The sequence below is a fragment of the Hypanus sabinus genome, chromosome 2 (assembly GCF_030144855.1).
Source record: "Hypanus sabinus isolate sHypSab1 chromosome 2, sHypSab1.hap1, whole genome shotgun sequence".
NCBI classification, from domain to species: Eukaryota; Metazoa; Chordata; class Chondrichthyes; order Myliobatiformes; family Dasyatidae; genus Hypanus; species Hypanus sabinus.
The window spans coordinates 204,676,930-204,702,917 of NC_082707.1; the positions used below are offsets into that span (position 1 = coordinate 204,676,930).

The following is a 25,988-nucleotide window of genomic DNA, read 5'->3' on the forward strand; positions in this document are numbered from 1 at the left end:
ACCCAAAATTAATCATGGGACAATTTATAAAACCAAATAACCTTCCCAGTAGGCCTTTGGACAGTGGGGGAACACCAGAACACCCGGGGAAAACCTAGGCATTGCATGGGGAGAATGTACAGAGACTCCTTATAGAACAATATTGGAATTGAACTCCGAACTCTGGAATACCCCAATCTGAAATAGCGTCGCCCCAACGGTAGTGTAGTAAGAGCGGGGTGGTAACGTAGTGGTGACCCGGGTTCAATTCCCCCCACTTTCCGTGAGGAGTTTTCACGTTCACCCTGCGACCACGTGGGTTTCCTCTGGGTGCTCCGGTTTCCTCCCACAGTCCAAAGATGCACCGGTTAGTGGGTTAATTGGTCATTGTAAATTGTCCTGTTATTAGGCTAGGATTAAATTGGGGATTGCTGGGCAGCATGGCTCGAAGGGCCAGAAGGGCCTATTCTGCAATAAATGTCATAAATAAACACTGTGCTACTGTGGTCCGGCAGGTGGTGCAGAGGCATCTGCACCAGACTTTGAGGCCAGTGGTCCTGTGTTTGAATTTAGTCGGTTCTTTACACACTTTCCATCTGTTCTAGGTTAAGCATCAAGCTAGCAGCTCGGTCTCTTTAAAAAAAAACAGTTAAATGCTAAAGAAACGGCAAGATTGCCCCCCGATGCAAGGAGAGCAACAATGCTACCGTACCAGTTGAATGATAATTAAACCTGACACTTCAACTTCAACTTGATAATGCTTCATTTTGTGATGAAGAATTTTTAGTAAGTTTTTTTTGCAGTGCTTGGGTAACTACATACATATTCATTGACAATAATTATTATTTATATCCAAATGAAATTAATCTAACTCACACCTCATGCTTCACAGTCTTTAAGACGTGGTTGATTTAGAAGCTTGGCTTTTTATTGGTTTCTTTTCATTAACAATGGCTTCAATTGCCATTAATAATATTTTGTTACCTTGTAAAAGCTTTAAATCAATAAGACATTTATCTGTGGAAATGACTGAGGCTACCACGGTCAGTGACCGTGGATTAAATCAAATGGAAGGGATTGGACGACAATCCCAATAAATTGGATGGAGCTGCTCAAGATGTTAATTAGAAATCTTAATTACAATTTGGAAGAACTCTGCAAGGCTGTCAGAACAGAATATGGGGAAGTCCCCATTAGATTATTGTTACAAAGAGTCAGTGCAGGCACAAGGGGATGAATGGGCTTCCTATGTTCTTGATTCATGGCGACAGACAAAGGCAGATGGCACGGGGCTTCCATGGTGATACCAATCTATCAGTGACCTCTATCTTCCCACCCAACAAACCACCCTGGATTTAGAGATACAAGAAGTTCTACCTATGTCTCAAACAACAAACACAAAATACCCACGGAATTCAGCAGGACAGGCAGCATTTATCGAGGCAACTGAAATAGTCAATGGTTTAGAATAATAACTTTCATCGGTATCTCCTTCCCTTGTACTAACGTCCACTGGCCTCTCCTATCAGATTCCTCCTTTTTCAGCCCTTTTTCTCTTCCACCTGTCATCTTCCACATGTCTTCTTCCATCAACCCACTTCCTCACCTATTATGTTTGTAACTTTAAAACATTAAACTCATTCAAATGAAGATAGGAGTGTGAAAATATGGGTGTAGTCTGAATTTAAGCACATATCACATGGTAGTGGGATGACATTTACAATTAATATTTTTTACATATAACCCATAATTAATTATATAAGCAAGAATGCTTAATCAAACTGTATATAAGATTACTCAAATGTAACTGAAATATTAAATGCACAACACCACTCATCCGCCTTCCCCCTCACATAATACCTGCCAGATGGTACTCCACACCCGCCCCACCTTCCCATTCTGCCTCCTGCCCCCTTCCTCACCAGTCCTAACGAAGAGTTTCGGCCCAAAGCATTGACTGTTACTTTCCCTCCCTGAATGCTGCCTAACTTGCTGAGTTCCTCCAGCATTTTGTCTGCATTGCTCCATGGATTAAAGCTGAATAAGAGGCACTTTGCACACTTTAACCCTGATTTCTGAAAGATTACGTAAGTCAGGGTTAACTCCTATTTCTGTTATATCTCATAATAAGGTGGCGATGGTTTCACATATTGGCCTGCCTGCCATACCACCAGGCTACTGTAACGAGAAGACAGGAGGCATTTTAAAATTGGTTAGTATCGCACACCCAAAGCACTCACTTATCCAAAGCTGCAGGTCCATTTAATAAGGAGTTTGAGCACCAGGCAGTGGAAGGGGTAAGTGTGGTGGCATTTCCGTGGTAGATATAGGTGATTGCTTTCCGCCCAGCTGTACCGAGTTAAGGGATCAGAGTGAAGTTTTTTAGTTGTGTGGAGGAAGTGGACGCTGGAGAAGGATTATTTATTTATGGAGATTCAGCGTGGAACAGGCTCGTCTGGCCCTAGGAGATGTGCCTCCCAGCAACTAACCGACTTAACCCTAGCCTAATCACAAGACAAATTATAATAACCAATTAATCTAATAGCTGGTACAGCTTTGGATTTTAGGAGCTATCAGAGGGAACTCACAGGTACACAGGAGTGAACGTACAAACTTTCTTACAGAAGACTCCGAGGTCAAACTCTGAACTCCAACACACCGATCCGTAATAGTGTCAGAACCAGAATCAGAATCAGACTTTAGTCGCCAAGTACCTATGCACATACAAGGAATTTACTTCCGGCAGATGTTGTCTCTCTGCTCATAACAATAATAATGATAAATATAAGTGAAAATACAGATTATACATACAGGTAGTGCAATCCAAGTAATAGTTAGCCGACAGTTAACCGGCAGTTAACTGTTCAGCAAAGTGACCGCAGTAGGGAAGAAAACTTCTCCAGTGCCTATTAGTCTTAGTCTGGAGGGATCTGAAGCGACTACCAGACAGAAGCAGTTCAAACAGTCCGTGCGCAGGATGGAAGGAGTCCTTTATGATGTTCCCCGCCCTCTTCTTCAACCTGGAAGAGTACAGATCCACAATAGAGTGCAGGGAGGCTCCAATGATGCGCTCGGCAGTCCTCACTGTGCGCTGTCGTCTGGTTCTATCCTGCTTGGTGGCGGCTCCAAACCACACAGTGATGGAGATGCACAGGACAGACTCAATGACTGCAGTATAGAACTGCAGCAGCAATTCCTGGTCCTACTAATGCTACTAAACTGTCACAGATGGTAGTAGAGGTTTGATCATTAGAAACATTTAGGGCAGAGATAGATAAGTATTTGAAAGATTGAGGCATTGAAGATTGTGGGAACAGGTACACTATGCCAGCATAGATCAGCTGACATTATGTTAAATAGAGGGGCAGGACAGAGGGTTTTGCTGTCCTGCTCTTGCTCCTGTTTCCTTATGTGCCGTGATCCTGTTGCTATGGATTCCTCATTCCCTTTCAAATAAAAAATCATGAATAGAAACTTAGATTCTGTACATTATCAATGAGGAAGAGATTAAATAGACTTGTCAAATAATAGGAGGCCATCAATAAGATGGGCAGAGCAACACACGCAAAATGCTGGAGGAAATCAGCAGGCCAGGCAGCACCATTTTGTGTGTGTTACTCGGATCTCCAGCATCTGCAGATTTCCCCTTGTTAGTGATAAGAAGGATGAAGATTGTTTTGCCTGTCGAGAAGGATGAGGGGTGGCCTTATAGAAGTTTATACTGTACTGTGCAAATGTCTCAAACGTACATACTATATTTGTCAATGCGGAGTGGAGAGCGAGTGTGTACATCTGGCAGGAGCAAAGGATGTTGGAAATATTGAGGATGGAGCACCAAAGGAGGGGTGTGGGTCAGGGGGCAAGGAAGGAGTGCTAGGGGCAGGGGTTAGTGTGGCTGCAGACACACCCAGCCGTGAGACACCAGGCAAGGTCATTTGATTCCAAACAATTGGTTTATTGACCATTACAGAATGTCTCTCTGGTGCTTCCCGTTCCCTCCCCCTTTTCCCAAACATGATTCCCCACTCCCTGCCCCTTCTCACTCTCAATCCACAAGAGAGACCCATTATCAGAATCAGGTTTATCATCACTCACATATGTCATGAAATTTGCTTTTTTTTGTGGCAGCAGTAAAGTGCAATACATAACATTACTACAGTACTGTGCAAAAGTCGTAGGCAACTAGTTATATATATGTGTGTGTGTGTGTGTGTGCCTGAGACTTTTACAAAGTAATGTAAAATCATGTGGGCATAGAAAAGATCAATAGTCACAGACTTTCTACCAGGATTTTTGAGTCTGAAAGTGTCAATTTAAGAGAACTTAAGGGGCAGTTTTTTTCACACAGCTTGCAGTGGAGTGCTGTGCATTTAGAACAAGCAATCACAGTGAGTGGTAGAGAGCCCTACACTTACAACATTTAAAAGGCATCTGGACAGGTGCATGGATCAGAAAGATTTAGAGGGCTGTGGGTGAAATGCAGGCAAATGGTACCACCTTGATTACCATGTACAATTTAAGCTGTATTACCCAGTGATTCATAATGCATGTAAATACTGAAAATATTAAAAAAAACATTAGAAAATGTAACTTGTTTATTTTGACCTCAGCATTTCTGTCATGTACAGCATGTCTTCCAAACTAATACCTGTGTAGAAGGGGCACTAAGCTACCACTGGCCTGTAAAATTGTTTTCAGTTTCCTTACCATTGCTAAAGGGATCTGTATCTCCAGCATCAGCACTAATCATCCATCAAGCACCACTTGTCAGAGATCTGCTTATTTGTCTTAGGTAACGGTAGCATGGCATTTAGTGCGACACTATTACAGCTCCGCGCATCCAAGTTTCCCGTTTAATTCTGTTACCATCTGTAAGGAGTTTGTACGTTCTCCCTGTGAGTGCTCCGGTTTCCAGCCACAGGCCAAAGGCTATCAGCTACTAAGTTAATTGAATGAATAAGATAGCGCAGTAATTGACATTGTCGTTTTAAGTTGTCCTGCGACTAGGTTAGTGTTAAATCGGGGGGGGGGGGGTTGCTGGGCAGTGTGGCTCATTGCGCCAGAAGATCCTGTTCCACATTGATCTTAGAATAGGGCAGCATGATAGCATGGTGGTTAGCGCAATACAGGTGATCCGGGCTCATGTCCCGCCTCCGCCCGTAAGGAGTTTATACGTTCTCCTCGTGGAATGTGTACGTTTCTTCCACGTGCTCCAGTTTCCTCCCGCAGTTCAAAGACATAGCAATTAGCAGGTTAATGTGTCATTGTGAATTGTCCTGTGATTAGACTAGGATTAACTTGGGAATTGCTCAGCAGCCTGGCTCAAAGGGCCAGAAGGGCCTATTTTCCACTATATCACAATAAAATAAAAAAAATATAAATAGAATTAAGTTTGCCGGCTATTAAATAATCTAGTAGCAGATATAGTAGACCCATTTCAAACTAGTCACAACTCTCACTTGGCATTTGTGCTGACATTTGCGAATCAATATTCCTACTATGTCCATCTATTTATATACAAGTTTCTAAAAGGAATTCTGGCCCAAATTTTGCTGTGTTCTTAATGTTGATGCTGTCAGCACCTCAGATTTCTGTAAAATACTTCTTGGTCGCACTATAAAATCATGCTAATTGCCCACATAATTTCTCATTAAAGGCCAAAGAAACCTCTAGGGCTAGTTTGATCAGGATTAGCTGATTTTTTTTAAAACAATCTACTAATTGTCACTGGATAACTGATTTAGTTCTGTCATTGGGAGGTACTGAAGCCTCAAGTCCCACACCATCAGGTTCAGCAAACGTTATTACCCCCTCAATCTCACCCCAACACTGAAAGGGTTCCACATCCTATGGACTTACTTTTAAGAACTCTACGACTCATGTTGAGTCATAGAATCAGAAAACAAAAACAGGCCCTTCAATCCATTGAGTCTACGCTGAACCATTTAAACTGCCTACTCCCATCGACCTGAACTGAACATAGCCCTCCATATCCCTACTAGTCATGTATCAATCCATCTTCTCTTAATTGTTGAAATCAAACTCTCATGCACCACTTGCACTGGCAGCTCGTTCCACACTCCCACAACTCTCTGGGTCAAGAATTTTTCCCTCATGTTTCCCTTAAACATTTCACCTTTTACATTTAACCCACAACCTCGGGTTGTAAGCCCACGCAACCTCTGTTGGAAAAACCTGCTTGCATCTACCCTATCTATGCCCCTCAAATCTCCCCTCAGTCTTCTTTGTTCTCAATATTTATTGTTTGTTTATTTATTTATTTTTGAAGTTTTTCTTTTTGTATTTGCAGTTTGTTGTCCTTTACACATTGGTTGTTTGTCCATCTCTGTCATGAGCAGTTTTCCATTAATTGTGTTTCTTTCGACTTAATGCCTGCAAGGAAATGAACCTCAAGGTTGTATATGGTGACATGCATGTAATTTGAACATAAATTTACTTTGAACTTTGTTTCATTCCATCAAAAGAAAATTAATAAGACTGATTTAAACATTCCTGCTGTAATCTTGCAGTACACTCTCTCAATTCATGTATATGTATGAATATCTATTTCATTTCCTTTTCCCAAAATATATTTAAAATGTCCTGAGATGACTCCTGCATTGCTGATCATGGTTCTCACTTGAGAAGTACTGTGTAAGAAATCTTGACAATGTGTCGATAGTGAACACAGTGCGCCAGTAACGGAGTGCACGAGCTGGCAGAGGACAGCTTGCAATGATAGATGAAATTCAAGTGGATTTCCTTATCCCAGATGTTTTTGGCCACAGGCGGTCCCCATTTTCCTTAAGGAATACGTTCCTGCAAAGCCGATTTCGGCAGTTGCACGGTAGCGTAGTGGTTAGGATGATGCTTTACAGCACCAGCTGTAATAAGATTGGGGTTCGATTCCCACCTCCCTCTGTAAGGACTTTGTACATTCGCCCCAGTTTCCTCCACATCTCACATTCCACAGACATACAGTTAGGATTACTATGTTGTGGGCATGCTAAACTGGCATTGGAAGCATGGCAATACTTGTCAGCTGCTCAGCATAATCATCATTGGTTTGATTTGACACAAACAATGCACTTCACTGTATAAACATGAGAAATTCTGCAGATGCTGGAAATCCAGAGCAACACACACACAAATGCTGAAGGCAGCAGGTCAGGCAGCATCTATGGTAATGAATAACGGAATGGAAATGGGCCGAGACCCTTTATCAGGACTGGAAAGGAAGGGGGGGGGTGATGCTAGAACATGAAGTGAGGGGGGGGGAAGGAGGGTAGCTGGAATGTGTTAGGTGAAGCCATGAGTGGGAATGGTAAAGGGCAGGAGAGGAAGGAATCTGACAAGAATGTAGAGCGAAACTTAAGAGAGAGGGGACCTAGAGGGGAGTGATAACAGGTAAAAAGAGGTGAGAAGCCAGAGTGGAAAATTGAAGAAGAGGAGAGGGGGAGGGATTTTTTTTTTAACTGGAAGGAGTAAACAGTATTCATGTCATCAGATTGGAGGGCACCCAGATGGAATATAAGGTGTTGCTCCTCCATCCTGAGGGTGTCCTCACCTTGACACAAGAGGAGGCCATTAACCGACAGGTCGGAACAGGAATCGGACACTCTATATTTAGATGTACATTCAACAAATAAAGCTTATCTTAAAAATCTTTCATTTCATTGAATAATCATCCACACATAACCCATACTTAAAATAATGGAATGTATACTGTGTCCAGTCATTAGCAAACAATATAAACATATCATAAATGTATGATAGAAATTTGTGTGAAATCTGATTTTCAGTGTCCAGACATTGGAAACCCTGGAAGCCTCTTTATTGTTGACCAGGCTGAACTTCCTGTCACAGTTTTGTCTCAGCAGTTGACAGAAAGGATTCAAGGAGTTAAAAGGCGAGGCACTAGCTGCTGAATACAGCTGAAGTACTGCATACAGTTCTGATTGCTCCGTTACAGTAAGGATGTCGCGGTAATGGAGAGCAGGCAGAAGGACTTTAACAGGATGCTGCCCGGATTAGAGGCCATGTGCTAGAACGAGAGGTTGGACAAGTTTAAGATGTTTCCTGCGGAGTGGCGGGGAGATCTGATAGAGGTTTATAAGATTATGAGAAGCGTAGATAAGAGTTACAAGCAGTATCTTCATCCAGAGTTGAACTGTCTAAAATCAGAGGGCATGCATTTAAAGTGAGGGGGTATAATTTCAAAGGCGATGTGAGGGGCAAGTTTCTTTTATTCAGATTGGTGGGTGACTGGAAAGAGTTGCCTGTGGTGGTGATAGAGGCAGGTACATTAGGGACTTCTAAGGGATGGTTAGATAAGCACATGAATGTGAGGAAATGGAGGGATTGGACATTGTGTAGAGAGAAGAAATTAGTTTAGTTAGCAATATGATTATAAGTTACTTATCATTATTTAATTATTTATTGTTTTATGTTGCTATATTTCTACACTTTTCCTGATTGGTGCGACCGTAACAAAGCTCAATTTCCCTCGGGATCAATAAAGTATATCTGTCTGTCTGTAATTTAAATGGTTAGGCTCAACATTGTGGGCCGAAGGGCCTGTTCCGGTGCTGAACTGTCCTATAAAGTCAGGGTTCAGTCCTGTTCTTGCAGCTGGGGTGTTTATGTGGTTTTACTTACATTGGTTCTGATCTCCATGTCTACTTTGCATGCTCACTGTATGGATTTGCTGACTTTAATTCCACAACACGTATTCTCAGCCATAAAAGACCATATTTAATGCGGAGGACACCAAGCGTTTTTCCTATTTAAATTATGATTGTGAAATTTATAAATAACCTTCAGCTTATTTATAACAAATGTTTCCACTTTGCTACTTGCCTTGAGCAAAACCAGCTGTTTGTTAGAATTTGAACAAGTGAGGTCAAGCATCTTTTGTTGTTTGTGTCCTTGGCATCCCGTGAAGTGAGGCTGTAACTAATATCCCCTGATGTGTTGGCATGCAGTACTGTGCAAAAGTCTTAAACAAGTATATATAGCTGGGACTTTTGCACAGTACTGTAGCGTATTAGTCAATGTGGAGCGGTCTATTATATCTGTGATAAGTAGCCCAGTCAAGGCTGTTTATCAACATTCTTCACATAGTAAAGCATTCTGCTTTTGAAGCATAAAACCGTACTGTCTGAGTAGCCTACAATTTGATGGGATGAATATCGATTTCTCCTTCCAGTTAAAAAAATTCCCTTCCCCACCCCTAATCTGCTGCACCTCACTCTGGCCTCTGTCCTCTTCTCACCTGCCTATCATTTCCCCTTGGGTCCTCTTCTCCTAAGGTCCACTGCAGACTTCCTTGTTTTATAAAACATTTATACTTTAGAGCGGAAATGACACACTCTTGGAAGACTAACATGTTTTGCTCTGCGTTTGTAACCTATGAGAGTGCAGTATGTAGCCAAACGTTTCGTGTGTGAACTATTCTAAGAGGAAACATTGGGGAAAAAAAGTTGTTTTGATGGCACAATTAATGTAAAGAGATGCATGCACTTGTTGCAGTTCCTCTGTTTATTGTTAAAAATAATGTTTTTTTTTAAATGAAAACAAATCCTCATAAATGCTTAGGCTTCCTTCAGATGCTCTGGTCTTCTCCCACAGTCCAAAGACACACCAGTTAGTAGGTTTTCTGGCCATTGTAAATTGTTCCATGATTAGGCTAAGGTTGAATCAGTGGTTGCAAGGTGGGGTATCTCAAAGGGCCCAAAGGGCCTATTCCAAGCTGTATCTTCAGTAAAATAAAATTGCTTTTGATCAAAGCCATTGACCATTGCTTTCATTGGATCCCATTGATGCAGCATGACCTTCCTGAGTTCCTCCAGCAGACTCCAACATCTGCCACCCCTTGTGCCTCTGTTTGTCTGTTCTTCTATTGGACCTCAGTTTCATGCCAGACTCAGATCATGGAAGAACATGAATCCATTAATTTGAATGACACCAATTAATTGTACTGAATTTCTAAAATTTCTAAAATTGGCGTGTACAAAATTATGAGTGATGCAGATAGGATAAATGCAGACAAGCTTTTTCCACAGAGGTTAAGTGGGACAGCAACTGGGGGTCAATGGTCGAGGATGAAAGGTAAAATGTCTGAGAGGAACATGACTGGAAACTTCTTCACTCAGAGGGTGGTGAAAGTCTGGAGTGAGCTGCCAGTGCAAGTGGCAGATGTGATTTTGATTTCAACGATAAGGAGAAGTTTGCATAGCAATATACCACTTTAGAGCTCGGGGTGTCAGAATTCACAGTTTAATTCAGACACTATCTATAAGTAGTTCGTATGTTCTTCCCAATAAGTGCATTTGTTTCCCCCAGGTACTCTGGTTTCCTCCCACATTGCAAAGATATAGGGTAGTAGGTTAGTATTGATTTCTGCCGGCTGTAATGTTCCCTGAAGGAAGGTGAGGTGTAGCTCAGTGGGTCACTGGTACTAGGTCAGAGTGGGAGTGGGATGTTTAAGTTGAAGTTCAAGTTTATTGACATCTGACTGTGTATATATATATATACAACCAAATGAATCTATGCTCCTCTGGGCCACAGTGCTCACAGAACAAAATATAACTGCAAATATGTTAATAAAATATAATTCAAAGTGCATGTAGTGCTCAGCACAAGTAATCACTGTCCGAGTGATGAGACCTTGGAGGTGGCAGGATATTCATTAGTCTCACAGGCTGATGGAAGAAGCTGCTACCCAGTCTGGCAGTCCTAATCTGGAGGATGTTGTACCTCCTTCCTGACAGTAAAGGGTCAAAGAGATAGTGAGTTGGATGATAGGGTGCTTTGGGCCCTTCGTATACAACTCTACTGGTAAACAGTGGAGAGGGAGAATCAAAGTGGAGACAACCAGAAACCACTGTTGCAGACACACTGCATAGTGATGGCCCAATCAGTGTTTGGTAACCATTTTATTTAGAGACACAGCACAGAATAGACCCTTCTGCCCCAACGAACTGAACCACTCAGCAACTGTTATTCCTAGATCTCTCTGTTCCTCTGCATTCCTCAATGCCCTACCATTTACCCTGTATGTTCTATTTGGATTATTCCTGCCAAAATGTAGAACCTCACACTTCTCAGCATTAAACTCCATCTGCCAATGTTCAGCCCATTCTTCTAACCGGCATAAATCTCCCTGCAAGCTTTGAAAACCCACCTCATTATCCACAACACCTCCTACCTTAGTATCATCGGCATACTTACTAATCCAATTTACCACCCCATCATCCAGATCATTTATGTATATTACAAACAACATTGGGCCCAAAACAGATCCCTGAGGCACCCCGCTAGTCACCGGCCTCCATCCCGATAAACAATTATCCCCCACTACTCTCTGGCATCTCCCATCTAGCCACTGTTGAATCCATTTTATTACTCCAGCATTAATACCTAACGACTGAACCTTCTTAACTAACCTTCTATGTGGAACTTTGTCAAAGGCTTTGCTGAAGTCCATATAGACTACATCCACTGCCTTACCCTCATCAACATTCCTCGTAACTTCTTCAAAAAATTCAATAAGGTTTGTCAAACATGACCTTCCATGCACAAATCCATGCTGGCTACTCCTAATCAGATCCTGTCTATCCAGATAATTATTAATACTATCTCTAAGAATACTTTCCATTAATTTACCCACCACTGATATCAAACTGACAGGTCTATAATTGCTAGGCTTCCTTCTAGAACCCTTTTTAAACAATGGAACAACATGAGCAATACGCCAATCCTCCGGCACAATCCCCGTTTCTAATGACATCTTAAAGATCTCCGTCAGAGCTCCTGCTATTTCTACACAAACTTCCCTCAAGGGAAAACAGAGATGCAGAGAAATTTCTTTAGCAAGAGGGTCATGAATTTGTGGAACTTATTACCACAGGCAGCTGTGGAGGCCAGGTTGTTGGGTGTATTTAAGGCAGAGCTTGATTGTTTCTTGATTGAACATAACATCAAAGGTTACAGGGAGAAGGCTGGAGAATAGGACACGACATCAAGGAGAATAGGACATCATTACGAGGAGTGGGGCTGAGGAGGGTAAAAAAGGATCTGCTATAATAGAATGGCAGACTAGACTCAATGGCCAAATAGCCTAATTCTGCTCCTATGTCTAATGGACTTAATATCTAACCACAGGACAATTTTCAGTGTCCTATTAGCCTACTAACCAGAACATCTTTGGAATGTGAGATGAAGCTGGAGCACTCATTGGAAACCCACGTATTCATGGAATGAACTCTGAACTCAGACCCCTGAAATGTAATAGCATTGCACATACTGCTGCGCTACCATGGCACCCCTAAAACAGGCCATGTTATTGGTCTATTTTTTTAATTTTTAAATTTTTTTATCGGTTTATTGTTGCACGTCACCCATTCTGCTTCATGGGACAGATACAGGAGTGAGGAATTGAGCTGCAGGGCGGCATAGTGGTTAGCACAACACTTCACAGTATGGGCAAATCGGTTTCAACTCCCACTGCTGCATTTAAGGAATATATACACTCCCCCCATGACCGTGTGGGTTTCCTTCGAGTGGTCCAGTTTCCTCCCACAGCCCAAAACATACCGATTGGTAGGTTGATTGGCCATCGTAAGTAGTTCCATGATTGGGCTAGGATTAAATCAGGGGATTGCTGTGCAGTGCGGCTCAAAGGGCCAGAATGGCCTGTTCTCAATAAATAAATAAATTATGATGATAAATAAATTTCATCCATGAGGATGAAAAATGTGTCACTTTGAGAACAGCAGGACAGAGTCCAACCAATTCAGTTTTCTAAATGGTGTGTTCGCTTTTGAGTTTTGCATGTTCTTAACTTCGACTGCTAAATACAGAGTCTCTAAACTCAGCCAAGAAAACTCTTCTCAGGGTCAAGGATAAATAACATTGGCTAAATGGAAAAATGAGCAAAAAGGCTGACACTAATTACAAACAAGCTAAACATAATGTACAACATGATCTGTGTGCTATCACTTGAACTACAGAGAACCTAATTGGATTAGCTGTGAGTCGTAGGAAACCAGTGGGTAGAATTCACCTTTGTTGCTTAGAAGGTGACAAAGTGGAGAGAAATGGTTCACACATTTAGCTCAACTGTTGATAATCACAATGAATTTGCAGAAAATAAGTTCAAAGTTCAAAGTAAATTTATTACCAGAGTACATACAGTACTGTGCAAATGTCTTAGGCACATATATACAGTTAAGGTATTTAAGGATTTTGCACAGTACTGCATTTGTCAATGTGGGACAGAGAGCAAGTTTGTAAATCTGGCAGGAACAAAGGATGTTGGGACTGACTAGGGTGGAGCACCACGGGCGGGTGGTGGGTGTGGGACAGGTGGCAGAGAGGAGTGCCAGGACCAGGTGGGGAGCCAGGTAGCACAGTTGCAGACATACCCAACCCTGAGACACCAGGCAAGGTAATTTGTTTTGAAACAATTGGTTTATTGAGCATTACAGGATGTCTCTCTGGTGCTTCCCACTCCCTCCCTTGCCCTTTTCCCAACCATGATTCCCCTCTCTCTGTCCCCTTCCCATTCTCAATTCACAATAGAGAGCCATATCAGAATAACTCACATATGTCATATAAGTTTTTTTATGTCAGCTGTACAGTGCAATGCATAAAATTACTACAGTACTGTGCAAAGGTCTTTGGCACCCCAGCTATTTACTGTATATGTGCCTAAGACTTTTGCACAGTACTGTATTTGTCACCATATACAACCTTGAGATTCTTTCTCTTGCAGGCATTCACAGTAAATAGAAAGAAAATAATAGAATCAATGAAAAACTGCACACAGGGACTAAAAACCAATGTGTAAAAGGCTACAAATTTTGCAATTACAAAAAATTAAAATATATATAAAATATGAAAGAAATATCCAGAACACAAGTTGTAGAGTCCTTGAAAGTGAGTCTGTGTGGAAACAGTTCAGGGTCAGGGTGAGTGAAGTTACCACCGTTGGTTCAAGAGCCTGATGCTTGAGGGCTAATAACTGTTCCTGAGCCTGGAGGTGTGCGGACTGATTCCCCCGTACCTTCTTCCTGATGGCAGCAGCAAAAAGAGAGCATGGCCTGGGTGGTGGCCATGGACAACTCTTGTGCACATGGTGCCACCTATAAAAAACTGGAATTCTCTTCCTTTTTAAGTCTTACATTAATTTTTCCAAGTAGTTACGGTGAGTAAAATTGTTTTGAAACCTTGGGATTATAAAGGTGCATGCAAATCTTCAATGGTTTACTGAAAAAGGTGACTTCTCTTCATAATACTGACCAGTGCTTATCCATAGTTGGGCTCGGCATTGCTATAAGACCATAAGGCTCAGGAGCAGAATTAGGCCATTCAGCCCATTGTGTCTTCTCCATTCTATCATGGCTGATTTATTATCCTCTCAATCGTATTCTCTTCCATCACCCCATAATCTTTGATGCCTTTACTAACCAAGAACTGATCAACCTCTGCCTTAAATAGACCCATTGACTTGGCCTTCACAACTGTCTGTGGCAATGAATTCCACAGATTCACCATCCTTGGGCTAAAGAAATTCCTCTTCATCTCTGTTCTAAGGGATGTCCTTGTATTCTGAAAATGTGTCCTCTAGTTCTAGACTCACCCACTATTGATCCTCTCCGTATGCACTCTATCTAGGCCTTTCAATATCCATATTACTTAGCATTTTACTGAAATGTTAGTCTTGGGAGGGAGAACAATTCCACATCTGAGGTCAGTAAGAGAAATGTAAAATGTAAGCAAGATATGCCAAAGTACATATATAACCATATGCTGTTAAGAGGTTCATTTTCATGCAGGCATTCATAGTTGATACAAAGAAACATGATAGAATCAATGAAACACTGCACGTGGCAGAGATCGACAAGAAGCTATGTGCAAAAGACAACAGTTTGTGCAAATACAAAAATAATAAATTAGCAATAAATATTGAGGACAGAAATTGTAGATTTGTTAAGAGTGAATTCATGCTCAGAATCAGCTCATTGTTGGGGTGAGTGAAGTTGTCCTCTTTGGTTCAACAGCCTGATGACTGAAGAATATTAACTCTTTCTGAACCAGTTGGGGTGGGACCTAAGACTCCTGTACCTCCTTCCTGATGATGACAGCGAGAAGGGAGTGTGGCCTGGATGGTGGGGGTCCTTGATGATGGACTCTGCTTTCCTGTGACAGTGCTCCTTTTGTAGGTTTTCTGTTCAAGAGCATTAGTGTTCCAATATCAGGCTGTGAAACAACCAGTCACTATACTCTCTCCGCTGGGTATATAAAGAAGTTTTTTCAAAGTTTTAGATGACATGACAAACCCACGCAAACTTCTAAGAAACCAGAGGCACTTAGTGGTCAAATAGTTCCAAGTATCCTCTTCCTCAAGCAACATACTCACAGCTATTAAAGTTGCAGCAGTGACCTGTGTTTAATCTCCACATCCGAGTTTAGTACACTTTCCCTGTAACTGCATGAATTGCCCATTTCCCCCTCCCATAAACTTGCTAAGTTACTTGACTGACACAAGTAGTGTGTGGGTAAGGGAGGAATCTAAATTTTGATTGGAATGTAAATGGGTTGGAGTTGGGTTAATGTAAAACGTGGGTACCTGATCAGCACAGACTAAATGGGCCGATGGGCCTGTTCCCATGCTAGATCCCTCTAGAACAGCGGGCTCCCAACTTTTTTATGCCATGGACCCCTACCAAGGGGTTCATGAAGCCCAGTCTGGGAATCACTGCTCTAGAATCTAAGGCAGAGCAGTGACTGGACCAGATGATGCAATACACCTACAAACTGTATGGTCAGAGATATCTAGAAAACATTACTTACTTACTTAGTCCATCAGCCCTCCTGGGGCAGAGGCCAGACAGCAGCTCGCCAGAGTCCTCTGTCCTGGGTTTGTCTTTAAGTTGTCCCCAGGAGTAACCCATCTTGGGATGATGCCTTTGGAACTTCTGCTGGTATCTCTGTAGCTCTGGGTTTATAATGGGATGGAGTTACTTGCCCCATGCCCAACCCTCCTTTAACAGGTGGCTTTGGGGCAGTCCATGGTGGAGTCATCTAGAAAGCATTGAAAGCATTTAAATAAGTGAATCTTTTAAAAATGATAAAAATATTGGAAATTCATTAAAATGCATTCAGCTCAGGCGAATTAACAGATTTTTTTAAAAATTAAGATAAATTTTTAATGAAGCTTTGAGATCAACAAATCCACTCAGTAGAGCAACTGAAGGGCAAGGAGCTGAGAAGCTAGTCGTGATGTATAGTTTCCCCTCAGTTTGAAACCATATGGGATCGTCCCTGGCCTCAGTCCCAGGTCCAGGCCTGTGGTGAGAGATCAGATGAACAGTGTGTTCAGAACTTCCAAGCTAAATTCTGCAGGCATGCAAGTATAGAACATGCTGACATATGCACTAAAGCTGTTTTCTGTGGAAATGTGCAATTTGGCTCTTAAATTGTCAGGGAAAATAAACCCACTTTTAGAATCACAGGTTTACATTTTCATTCATAGGATACACTTGAACCCAGATTCATCACCCTAACCATTGATTTCAGGTACTTTTATATAATTGTCAAAATTTGTAAGAAAAATATCCAAGGAGGTCAGTACATTCAAAGTACATTTTATTAACACAATACATATATGTCACTATATACAACCCTGAGACACAATTTCTTGGGGGCATACTCAACATATCTATAGAATAATGACCACTACAGAGTCAGTAAAAGACTGCCCAACTGGGGCGTTCAACCAGTGTGCAGAAGACAACAAACTGTGCAACTGCAAAAAGAAGAAACAATAGTAATGATACAAATGATGATTGTATTATGATGAAGGTACGTGAATGGTGTCATACTGGCATAGCAGTTAACACAACTCTAGTACAGCTTGAGGTGCTGGAGTTTGTATTCCATTCCAATGCCACTTGTAAGGAGTTTGTATGTCCTTCCCATGACCACATGGGTTCCCTCTGGATGCTCTGGTTTCTTCCCACAGTCCAAGGTTGAACAATTTAGTAGTTTAATTGGTCATTGTAAACTGTCCTGTGATCAGACTGGGGTTAAATAGGTGGGTGGCTGTGCCCTGTGGTGCAGCTCATTGGGCCAGAAGGGCTTGTTCTGCACTGTATCTCTGTCTAAATAAAAATAAAATAATTAAATGAAGAAGATACTTCCATTGAGAGTGTCGTCCTGATAGTCTCCCATCTCTGGTGGATACACATTATTCTAAGGTATGATTTTGTGGAGAGCTGAGTGGCGTCATTGATAACCTGGCCAGAATTTACCCTCTTGTCTTCACTTTGGTGATCTGAGTAGGTCCTTGTTCTAGGCAGGGTTTCCTGTGTAGCAGCAGCTATGTATGTTGTGTATTTAATATATAAAGTAATATTTGAGTAATTGTTGTGTAATATTAGTTGATTAAGCACTCTTGTTCATTGAACTAATTATGAGATATGTGTAAATTATGTGGATTACATACATCATCATACGACCATGTGATACTTACGTGCCTCGCTTAAAGTAAACATGAAGTTAGACTTGTATTTCAGACTCTAGTGTCTTCTTTTGAATTAGTTTAATGTTTTGAAGTTACAAAACACAACACGGTAGTCTATTAGTTTTAAGGTGCTTGGGATGTCTTGAAATGTGCTCCATTATGCAAATTTTCAATTTCATTTTAAGCATGCAGTTTGCAATTATGTCATAGGGTGCTTTGCAGCCAGGGAAATCATTTTAAAATGTGTCTGCCACTGAGTGATTTGGCATAGCAAACAGGTCATAAAAATAAAGATTCCATGGAAATCAATGTCAAGAAAATTCTTATACAGTTATTTGGGCCATTAGTTAACCAGGGCAGCTTCTTATTTGGGACAAGCCTTAAAGAACAAAAGCTAATTAAGAAAATAGCAAGATTCTCTTAATTATTTGTGACACTATGTCTCTTAATTGAGACAGGAGACTGTTGCCGAGCAGTTTCTGACTAGTGTCAGTCATGTGTCTGGCCATAAGACGCTACACCATGCTTAGAGCAAAGTTTTTTTAATAGTGTCAGTTGTTTGTGCTTGTGTTATATTATCTACTTGGCCTGACGGACACCTATTCAAGAAGCAGTGATTTTAGATAAATATGTTTTTTATTTTAACTTCATAAAATTTCAGACCCTTGCCAGGATGCCATAAAGAGATTTTGACACCAGCAAATAAAATGCCCTAGGTCTGCGCACTGATTTTGTTCATTTACAGTCAATTAATAGAACATGGCAGCGTACGCTGGATGAATTCCTCCGTTGATCATATAATGAATGAATACACATTTATATAGCATTGTGGGAGTTTTTGTAATGTTCTAATTTGTTCTGTATTTCATTTAAATACATAATTTGCTACTCAGTTGAATGATAATTTGTCTTTTTTATAGCTTTTTAATTATTTCCATGAAACTTCAGCTAATTGGGGCAGCTGTTTAATTGGGCCAAAATGAAATGGTCCTGATGTGTCCCAGTTAACTGGAATTGATTCTATTTGTAAAGTAATAAATGCTGGCCTGAATAGGAGATGGGATTTCCCTGTCCCTCTTTGGTGATGTCAGAGGGTTGTTTGCTTGGATCTCAGAGGATAGATAAGGTCTCAAGTATTATTTGTGCCAGCTTTGAGATTTTAATACTGAGTTACGTTTGATGTGAACAAGTTGATGGGATAAAATGCCACTGGGATTTCCTGTAACTTGTTTGGGCAAGTTGTAAAACATATCCGAAGCAATTTTCATCTTTTGGTGATGAGCCATGTACTACACAATATTTAACATATGAAGTAACTACTTACATCTGTTAATGTGGACACTTGGCTAGACTAAAAAATAAAACAATAATGAGGATTTTTTTTAAAAGCCAACTGGAGTTGTTCTTCTGTTGTGCTAATTTTCCGTGGAATGTTGGCTCACAAAATGCAGTTATTTTATTTGAATCCAAACTCTATGGAAACTTCTGTGAGATGGCTGTCAAATGCAAACCGGAATAAGTCAGACAATCTTAGTCATACCAAAGAGTGACACTGGCCAACTCAAAATCAGATTGTCAAAAATACAAGATTTAAGATTGTTTAATCTCTTTTCCAGTACACAGGTGTAAAGGAGAATGAAATAATTGTTTCTCTAGATATGATGCAGCACCAAAAACCACCCCCACAAATGTTAAGGAACATAATAATAAAGAAAACGATAAATATAAATACATAAGAGAGCTTATACACAGTGCTTATAAAACGAGTTGACTCCCCTTTCAAAGTTTCCATGTTTTATTGTTTTACAACATTGAATCACAGTGGATTCAATTTGGCTTTTTTGACACTGATCAACAGAAAAAACCCTTTCATTTCAAGGTGGAAAGATATTTCTATCACTTGGTCTAAATTGATTACAATTATTAAACACAAGATAATTGATAGCAGAATTACTCACCCCCTTCAAGTCACTGTTTAATAGATGCAACTTCGGCAGCAATTTCAGCCTTGAGTCTGTAGGGATATGTCACAACCACAGATTCGGCAGCGCAGTATATATGGCAATTGCGCTTGTGAATTTGCATGTGTCAGCTCATTATTATTTAATCGTGATAGTATTTAACTCCATACTTGTTGTCGTAGTGCTTGTCGAGGCTTGGACAGAGCACAGGGACAGAGCTGCCTGTTTGCTTGACTCATACCTGGCCAATGAATCTCACGGCCAAGGTCAGCTGCTCTCTCTCTGCTCTCTTTGTGTGGTCGAGACTTGCTGTTACCACGGTTCGGATATGGCCTAAGTGCGGAGTGAGAGACACTGAAGCAGTTTGATAGTTTACAAACTTTAATGTGAACAGTGTTAAAGGGAAAATAAACAATAAATGCTAGGTCAAACAGGGCTGTTAACTAAAACTCTCAAATGAGAAACTAAGCCTACACTGCAGCTGAAAAGAAAATCTAAACATTAAACAAATACCGCTAGTCTTCAGAATCAGTTGATTCGAAAGTCCAATTTTTCAGGGAAGGCCAAAAACAAACAGACAGTGAAGCATTGCTGTGCTCTGTCCAAGTCTCAACAAGCACTACGATGACAAGAATGGAGTTAAATACTATCACGATTAAATAATAATTAGCTGACATGTGCAAAATCATAAGCACAATTGCTGTATCTACTGCGCTGCCGAATCTGTGGTTGTGACACAATAGGGCTCTATCAGCTTTGCTTATCTGAACACCATAAATTTTTCCCCAATCTTCCTTGCAAAACTGCTCAAGCTCTGTCAGATTGCATGGGGATCATGAGTGAACAGCCCTTTTCAAGTCCGGCCACAAATTCTCAATTGGATTGTTGTCTGGACTCTTGACTTGGGTATTCCAGGACATTAACTTTGTTGGGTTTAAGCCACTCCTGTGTAGTTTTGGCTTTATGCTTGTGGTCATTGTCTCACTGGAAAACAGATGTTCTCCCAAGTTGCAGATCTCTTCTAGACTGCATCAGGTTTTCCTCCTGGGTTTCCCTTTATTTTGCTGCATTCCTTTTACCTTCTACCTTCAGAAGCCTTCCAGGGCCTGTTGCAGTGAAGCATTCCCACACCATGCTTCACAGTCGGGATTCTGTTTTTGATGATGTGCAGTGTTTGGCTTACGCTAAACATTAGCATTTAGCCTGATGGCCAAAACCTCAGTTTCGGTTTCATCAGACCATAGTATCTTCTCTAGCTGGCTAGAGGCTCCCATGTGCCTTCTGGTAAACTCTAGTCGAGATTTCATGTGCATTTTTTTTCAACAGTGGCTCTCTCTTTGCCACTCTCCCATTAAGCTTCGACTGGTGAGGCACCCAGGCGACAGTAATTGTATGTGCAGTCTCTGTCAACACAGCGATTCAAGCTTGTATTTCCTCCAGAGTTGTCAGAGGTCTCTTGCTGGCCTCCCTCACTCAGTTTTTGAGGATGGCCTGCTCTAGTCAGACTTACAGCTCTGCCATATTCTTTCCATTTCTTGATGACTGACATGACTGTACTCCAAGGGATTTTCAGTGGTTTGGAAATATCCTTGTATCCATCTCCTGACTTGTGTTTTTTTAATAACTTTTGGTGGAGTTGCTTGGAGTGTTCTTTTGTTTTCATGGTGTAGTTTTTGCCAGGACACTGACTCACCTGCTGTTGGACCTTCCATATAAAGGTGTATTTATATGATAATCAACTGAAACACCACGAATGCACATGGTGATCTTAATTTAACTAATTATGTAGCTTTTGAAACCAATTGGCTGCACCAGTGATGATTTGATGTGTCATTTTAAAGGGGGCGAATACTTATGCAATCAAGTACTTTGTGTTTTATATTTGTAATTTGGATCACTTTGCAGAAATCTGTTTTCACTTTGATATGAAGGAGTCTTTTTCTGGTGATCAGTTAAAAAAAAAGCCAAATTAAATCCACTGTGATTCAATGTTGTAAAACAATAAAACATGAACACTTCCGGGGGGGGGGGGGGTGGTGGAGTGAATACTTTTTATAGGCACTGTGCATAGATGGATTGTATATCCATAAAGTAACAATAGGCAGAGGAGTGTCTGACGGGAAATGATTGTCAAGGTGGTTGTGCAGGTGGACGTGTGGGTTCGTGTGTGGAGGGGTTGATCAGCTTTACTGCTTGGAAAAAGTAACTGTTTTTGAGTCTACTCCAGCACAAAAATAAATCCACAAATGCTAAAGAACATAACAATAAAACACACAATATATATATACTTAGAGCTTATATATTTTGCACTACTTAATTAACTATTTACTTACTGTAATTCATGGATTTTTTTCCTATTATTGTGTATTGCATTGTAGTCGCTGCAAAGACAAAAAATTTCATGACATATGCCAATGATACTAAACATGATTCTTATGCTTATTCTGATATAAAAGCACAATATAGATACTTAAGATGATTTATATACATAGACTGATTGTGTGTCCAAAAGGAGATATGAGGCTCTACATAAGGTGACTGACAAGAGATAATGAAGTAGTGGTGGAGTTAGTGGTTGGAGGTGTTGCTCAGTCTTACTGCTTGGGGAAAGTAAGTGTTTTTGAGTTGGTTGGTCTTGGAGTGGATGCTCCTCCCTGATGGGAGTGGGACAAACAGTCCTCCTGGATGTTTCTGTCCCTTTTCTGGCACCTTTCTGTATATATGTCCTTGATGGTGAGCAGACTGGCACCGGTGATTTGTTGTGGAGTCTTCCTCTCCTTCTCAGTGCAGTTTTTGTACCAGTCAGTGGTGCAGCTGGTTAGGATGCTCTAACTGCACACTTGCAGACTGTTGTATAATCCGTAATGCGACCCAATGTATAATTTCTCATTGGACAATACTGTAACTACATGGAAAAGTGGAAACAACGAGCTCTACAGACTTCCTCTACTCAATCAGAACTGCACCTCCTCTCATTTACACAATACTGATCCAGATACTTTAAGATCTCAAACAATGTAAAACTCATTGTTTCCCCCTCTCAAACCAACATCTGGGGCTGTTTGGACAAGCTGCACATTTTCCAGTCTGCTTTGGGTGAATATGACCAGAGGAAATGTTTTGTCTGTATGTAGTCAATTAAATCCTTTCATTTCTTGGAACTTTGCACTTGGAACTCCATGAGTCAGTCCTCATTAGGGGATCAGAGGTGGAGTCATCATCAACTTCAAATTCTTTGGCATTAACTTTAGAGAGGATCTATTCTGGGTCCTATAAGTAAGTGCCATTACAAAGAAGGAATGGCAGATCCTCTTATTTCTTAGAAGTTTGCACAGATTTGTCATCTAAAACTTCTGCAGATAGGTGGAGGAGAGTATATTCACTGGTTTCTTAATGGCCTGGTATGGAAACACCAAAAAGCCCAGTCTATCATGGATAAAGCCCTCCCCGCCATTGAGCATATCTACACGAAGTGCTGTCACAAGAAAGCAACATCGATCATCAAGGACCTCCAACATCCAGGCCATGTTTTCTTCTCACTACTGCCATCAGGAAGGAGGTATAGGAGCCTTGGGTCCTACACCACCAGGTTTAGGCATAGCTATTACCCCTCAACCATCAGGCTCCTTAACTGAGAGAGATAGGTACACTCACCACAACACCAAATTGATTCCACACCTACTCACTTTAAAGGACTCTGGAATTCATAGTCTTGATATTTATTGGTGTTAAAATTTTTTATTATTATTACTTTTTTTCTCTTTTTGTATTGCACAGTTTGTTGTCTTTTGCTCATCAGGTGTTTGACCATTTCTGTTGTGAGCAGTTTTTCATTGGTTCTGTTGTGTTTCATTGTACTTATTGTGAATGCTTGCAAAAAATAATCTCAGGGTAGTATACGGTGACATATATGTACTTTGAAAAAATGTTACTTTGATGCTTTGGAGCAGTACTCAGGGTCACTTTTGGGCATTCTGCCATCAGTTAATGCCAAGCCATAACACTCAGCTTGAGAACCAAACTTACTTAAGACAGCTGAATAAATATGTTGACATTTATATTGGATTTTTCACTACTTGTAGAATCCACAAGTGTTAACAAGCAAGTACTTTTGCAGTGTCGTCAGAACTCTAAATTTTTTTATTCTTCATTTACAGATGTGGTCCTTGTTGCCTATTCCTAATTACCATTAAATTATTGAATTCTGCCGGTGACAGTTCTCTCACTGTGCTCTTGAACAGGGAGTACCCAGATTTTGAACCACTAATGACGAAGGAACAGTGGTGATTTTGCATTTCAGGCTGATGTCTGGCTTAGAGCTTGGTTAACTGTGCCAAGTACAATGAGAACCAACTATATGAAACTGGTTTAGTTCAGTTTGCTACTAAAATACTTAAGCTCTTGGACTTGGGTTGCCTTATGCTGGCCCAGGATAGTTCTTCATAAATAAATTTTAAAAACTGCTTCTTGGCTTGGGTTTCCTCTGGGTGCTCTGGTTTCCTCTCACAGTCCAAAGGCATACAGGTTAGTAGGTTAATTGGTGATTGTAACTTGTCCCAAGATTAGGCTAGGCTTGAATCAGAGGTTGCTGTGTAGGGCAAATCAAATGGAAGTAAGGGCCTAGTGCATGCTTTTTCCCCAGTAAACTCATCACTAAACTGTTCCCACAACCTATGGACTCACTTTCAATGACTCTACATCTCATGTTTTCAATATTTATTGCTTAATTAGTTACAATTGTTATTATTATTGTTATTATTATTATTATTATTATTATTATTATTATTATTATTATTATTATTATTATTATTATTATTATGTGTCTTTCTTTTTGTATTTCAGTTTATTGCTTTATATTTTTGTGCATTGATTGTCCGTCCTGATGGGTGTGGTCTTCCATTGATACAACTGTGATTCTGTTCAAGAAATGAATCTCAGGCTTGTATATGGTGACATGTATATACTTTGGTAATAAATTTACTTCAGACTTTGAAAGGTGAGGGAGATATAGGCCTCAACCCTGACTTATGGACAATAAAGGGGGTAGGTTAGGTAACGGTATACCGATCACTATGTTAAAGTTACTCCCAGGGTAACCTCCACAAATCTTGGACCACGAGCACCTCATGGACTTGTGCATGTAGCAACAACATCCCTCTATTCCTCCACCTCCCTACTTTGTCCATTACCGCCAGCATAGCTTTTTGAGTGCCTCCCTGACCTTTCATCAACATGATATGACTGGATGTTTCAGTTGGATGCCAATAAAATTAAATCTTCAGACTGGGTTTGGGTTGTGATTGGTAGTGTTCAGTATGGGTAATATATGCCCAAGTGGGCCCCTAATGTAAATTGGTGAGGACACTATAGGTAATTGCATTTCCAGGCCCCTAATGGCCATATCCTTCTTGACTGTAATACTTTACAAAATCCTTTACAAGGATGTTGCTGGGACTCAAGGACCTGTGTTATAGTGAAACATTGAACAGGTTAGGATTTTATTACCTGGAATGTAGAAGACTGACAAGAGATTTAATAGAGGTACACAAAATTATGCAGGGTACAGAAAAGGTAAATGCAAGCAGGCTTTTTCTACTGAGATTGGATGAGACTACAGCTAGAGGTTATTGGTTAAGGGTGAAAGGTGAAATGCTTAAGACCGTAAGACCATAGATAAGGGGAATTTCTTCACTCAGAGGTGGTGAGAGTGTGGAATGACTTGCTAGCAGAAGTGGTCAATGCGATTTCAATTTCAATGTTTAAGAGAAATTTGGATAGGTGCAAGCATGGGTGGGGTATGGAGTGCTATGGTCCAACTGCAGGTCAATAGGAGTAGCAGGTTAATGGTTTAGCATGGACTAGATGGGTTGAAGGGCCACTTTCTGTGTTGTAGTGCTTTATGATTCTATGACCCTAACCCAATCAATTTTCATCTCGCCTGCAAACTTACTAACCTACCTTTAATCCATACCATTTATAAATACACCACAAACAGCAGAAGTGCCATTGCTGAACCTTGTGGAACACCACTGGCCACAAACCTCAAGTCAGAGAAACACTCCTTCACTTCTATTCTCATCTTCTACCAGCAAACCGATTTTGTATCCAGATTTGCCAACTCAACATGACTTCATGAATGAATGTTTAGGGTGTGGATTGGATTTTAATTAAACAAGGCTCTTTGTTTTGAACAGTCATTTTCTCTCTCTCTCTCTCTCTCTCTCGCCGGATTTGAATTCTGAACTCCGACACCCCGAACTGTAATATGCCGTGCTAAACAGTACACTCCTGGCACTCCACTCTCGAGTGCCAATAGAGCAGGTGGAGGGCATTGCAGTGTGCTGCCAGTAATATAGAAATCTCAGCCAATGACTTGAGTCCATGAAATCCCACAACCATCAATCAGACTAATGACTGAACAATTGATTTTATTGTTTTTGGCTGTTGGATAGATTTTCAAAGTTAAAAGTTCAAAATAAATTTATTATCAAAATACATGCACATCATCATAAGCTATC

The 25,988-nt window shown here is 40.7% G+C and overlaps 1 protein-coding gene and 1 long non-coding RNA gene across 5 annotated transcripts in view; one reads left to right on the forward strand and one right to left on the reverse strand.

Moving 5' to 3' along the window:
- Positions 1-22,062, reverse strand: part of LOC132389955 (uncharacterized) — a 29,915-nt gene extending 7,853 nt beyond the window's left edge. The window contains exons 1-2 of the long non-coding RNA XR_009510740.1: positions 21,804-22,062; positions 15,838-16,068 (exon numbers count right to left, since the gene is read on the reverse strand). This is a non-coding gene — a long non-coding RNA (uncharacterized LOC132389955). The remainder of the gene's footprint in view (positions 1-15,837; positions 16,069-21,803) is intronic.
- The window catches only part of si:dkey-87k14.1 (leucine-rich repeat transmembrane protein FLRT2), a 104,611-nt gene that overhangs the window by 41,538 nt on the left and 37,085 nt on the right, over positions 1-25,988 (forward strand). The window lies entirely within an intron of this gene.